The 4,079-nt window shown below is 32.9% G+C and overlaps 1 pseudogene; it reads right to left on the bottom strand.

Moving 5' to 3' along the window:
- The window catches only part of LOC112601898, a 22,128-nt pseudogene extending 21,783 nt beyond the window's left edge, over positions 1–345 (bottom strand).
- Between the last annotated feature and the right edge of the window lie 3,734 nt (positions 346–4,079).

The following is a 4,079-nucleotide window of genomic DNA, read 5'->3' as shown; positions in this document are numbered from 1 at the left end:
TGTGCTAACATTAACGTATAGGTAGGTATATATATTATATGAAGATAGAGTATGTGATACCTTGAACGACTACTGTTGAGCAATGGACGAGTTGTCGCCCGGCAGTCCCATCGGTGCCGCTCGTGATCGTCGCTCGGTCCGAGTCGAGCCGGTCTCCGCCGACGCCGGCGGGCCGCCTCGGCCGCCGCCTCCGCCGTTGCTGCCGGAAGACGCGCGCCCGTGAAGGACAGGTCTCGCGGCCCGTCCGTGGACGAAGCGGCGACACGGCGAACCGCCGCCGTTATTGCGCCCGTTGTCGGACAGTATGTCTGTGATCATGAACCGAGACCTGCCGAGGTGATGCATTGAGCAATACGCACCGAACGAAGTACAACAGCAACTAAACGATTGGTTAAGCGACTGTTAACGGCGGCGGTGACGGCGGCGGCCGGCGCCGGTGGGAGACGACCGCCCACCGGTAGGAGGAGCCGTCCAACCGTAGACGACCTCCGCCCGCCCGCCCGTAGACGCACACGCACACACGCGCACACAGCATAACCGGATTATCGCTCGCCCCCCCCGCGGCCGTCGCCCCGACGACAGCGTGCGCCGGCACGACCAGCCAAGACGACCACACCGCCAGGGCTATCGCGTCCACCGCCGCCTACCGTACGGTTAACAACGTCGTCCTCACGGCGGCGTCCCGCACCCCGTCCACCGTCGCGGCTCGTTCACCGATCGTTCTTGTGTTTACCGCGCCCGTCTATCACTCGTTCGCTGTCTCTGTCTGTCTCTCTCTCGAGCGGGCGCCCGCGCAGATCACCTCGGAAATACCTAAAAAAAAAACCCATACGATTTATCACCGGCCGATCGAATGGCGCGAGAGGAGGGGCACGTCGTCTATTATTCGGAAATCGTTTTTCTATTTCGGTCGTGACGCGCACTGTCACGCGCGCCCCGCGTGCGCGTTAAATATTTGAACGCAGCTTTTCTCGTATACCTCGTAACACGTCTCGCACCGTGCTAATACAATATATAGGTAACCTACCTATAATTATACGTACCAGGTACGTGCAGACGGTATATAGTGCAGAATTTGTACGAAACATCGTTACTTGGTATACGGGCGACAATCTCAATACATCATCGCCAGAGAAGTTCGAGCCGTCTGCTTCAGTTACGCAAATATTATACGCTTTAAAGTATATACCTAACCGTAGCGTGTTCACTTGTTTGGTCCTTGTTAAAAATACATGGGGTTCTTTTTTCAGAAGGGGGGATTCTTTTATTACGGAAACTATATCCCCGTGGTTCGTATTAATCGAATTATCTACAGAGCGATTTCTGCAAAGGCATTTCTAATCGACTGCAACTATTTTATTTTAAAATAATAATGAGTAGTATAATTTTATTAATATTGACGGATACTTTTTATATAAATCGATAAAAATTTATGGTGGACATTTTGAGCAATGAAAAAAAAAAGCAGAAAATATATTTTACAAAATGAGATGTGATTAAATTGTTCAAAACTTTATCCTAAAAAAATTCACAAAGCCTGTACATAGCACAAAAATAAAACTTTGACAAAATTAATTGAATTTTTAAGCTCATTTTCACAATTTAACACATACATTATATATATTAATGGCTATTTATTTCTGTTGGAAATCGATAATAAAAATCGGTTTTATTATACAAAATATTTACATTTTTTAAACCTGAAATATAGTAAAACTGTCCACTATATTGACTATATTGTTGTTAGTAACAACTTGTTACTATAACTATGTAATATAATAGAATAAACCGTTTGTGGTTTTAATTTTTTCTATATGACCGTACAATAAAGTACCCTACAATAACTTCATGAACCTAATTCGATTGGGAAACGAATATACCCAACGGCCTATATCATTCAGATTATTAATAATGTACTATATACATATACGTATCACATGTGTAACTAAGTACTATAGGTACCTAGCTTGAATTGTTAAGAATTATCTTTATCACTTAATAGTCAACATATTTGTTTGTTATTGGTTGTTCATAACTGTTGTAATTGTATTATATTGTTATCTATGATTTGATAATACTTAATTTTTAAAAGCAAATATTTATTTTTGTGATGAATTATATTATTTGGCATCATGTCATCCGTTTTATTTACCTATTGGCTATTATATAGATAATATAATATAAATAATGTAAATGTAGGTATACCTCCTATATATAGTAACTAAAATGGCCAAATATAAACTCTTATACCAATAACTTACTAACATTTTTACTTGAAAATCAAAGATACTGTGTAATATCCTATATGGACATGTTTACCTGAAAAATTTAAATCCACAATTTTGGAGTTAAAAAACTCAAAAAGTTAAAAATGATAATAAATTAAAGATAATAAACATATAAAATACAAACACTTGAATAGAGCGTGTTTATACGATATATGATGATTCTTGGAGGTGGTTATATCCATATTATATATAGTATATTACATTATATACGTTTATATCGGCATTTACAGTACAAAACATTAATAAATCAGCGATAGAAATTAATTTAGTATCGACACAATGCAAAATAACAAAAATAATTTAAAATATGAATTTATACTTACAGAAAAAACAAGGAGAAATTGTATATCACAAAAATAAATGTAAATGATTATGAGTTATGACTAGGTATTTGTTTTATTACATTTTAAAAAGCATAACAAAATAATAGATCCAATGCATTTTGAAATCACGACAATTAATGTTTATTATGCATGTTTTTATATTAATATATTTGTTAAACTATATTCAGAGCATTATTATCCGAGATTACAAAATATTACAATGAATGGATACGTTAATAACTAATTATATTATACGTAGGTATCTATACCTATATAAACACCATAAAATAGCTCACTCGTATCGGTTAGGTATATATATAGCCATATAGGTATGGATAGAATATATTAATATTTATTATCTTTCCTTTTACAATAAAATTAAGTATAAAATTTAATATAATTAATTGTATTTTAATTTAGAACAATTTTATAGGTATAAAATATTATAATCTACATTAATATAATTTTTTTTAAATTCAAAAACAAGAAATTATAAGTGGAATAGGCAGTATATAATATAGGCACAAATATACAATATATTTAGTGTGATTTTATTTTAGATTAAAAATAGGATATCAGATGGAAATTTAAGTTCTTACTTAATTTAAATTTATAATTTAACTCAAAATTTTAATCGTGGGCTAAATTAATTACTTATAATTACTTACAATTTTTAAATTTACCAAACACAAACATTGTTTTATAAAATTATTAAGCAAAAGAAGATTCCATACAATAAAACATAAATTTGTTAATTAAACGAAAAAAATTATTCGTAAAAAATTGTTTGAAGTGAGAAAAAACACAAAGAAATGGGCTCAGCTAAATAATGTAATTTTTTTCTTAGTTAAAAATGATATAGGAAATATAGGTACTTATCATTCTTATATAATATTTCCGTCTCGAAATTGAATAATACATAGATTTTAATATTTTATACAGTCAAAGAAAATATATACATATTTTTTTATATTTTAATTTTTAAATTATGTGTAAATAATACATATTTTGATTAACATAATTTTTATACTCAAGATATTTATTGTCAATATATTATATAGTTATCAAGAATTTTAAGTTTTTAAAAAAGACGTTTGAAAAATACTAATTATTTATGATAATTTTTAATTGATCTTTAGTTATATAAGTTATAACTCTTATTTATGTTTGTGATTTAATAATGAATTCTTATTGGTTGGATCATTTATATATTATTAATATAGGTCGCAATTGCCTAAATATATTAAAAATTAAAAAGGACGCATTCACAGGCAGCCGCATCATAAATTTTTTGTACACGTAAGTATTTTGTTTTTGATCACTATTGCAGTGAAAATAATTAAATTTATCGAAATAATGACTAAATTATTTGTGCATTTTAATTGAACGCGTACGACATAAATATTATATTATAATTTATTCAATGAATTATTTTGCTCCTGAAATGGTGAAATGTATCCCACTGTTC

This window comes from Melanaphis sacchari, unplaced genomic scaffold, assembly GCF_002803265.2.
Source record: "Melanaphis sacchari strain LSU unplaced genomic scaffold, SCAv2.0 Contig7_pilon_pilon, whole genome shotgun sequence".
NCBI lineage: Eukaryota > Metazoa > Arthropoda > Insecta > Hemiptera > Aphididae > Melanaphis > Melanaphis sacchari.
The sequence above is the reverse complement of the archived record's forward strand: the minus strand, read 5'-3'. Positions and strand labels throughout refer to the sequence as shown.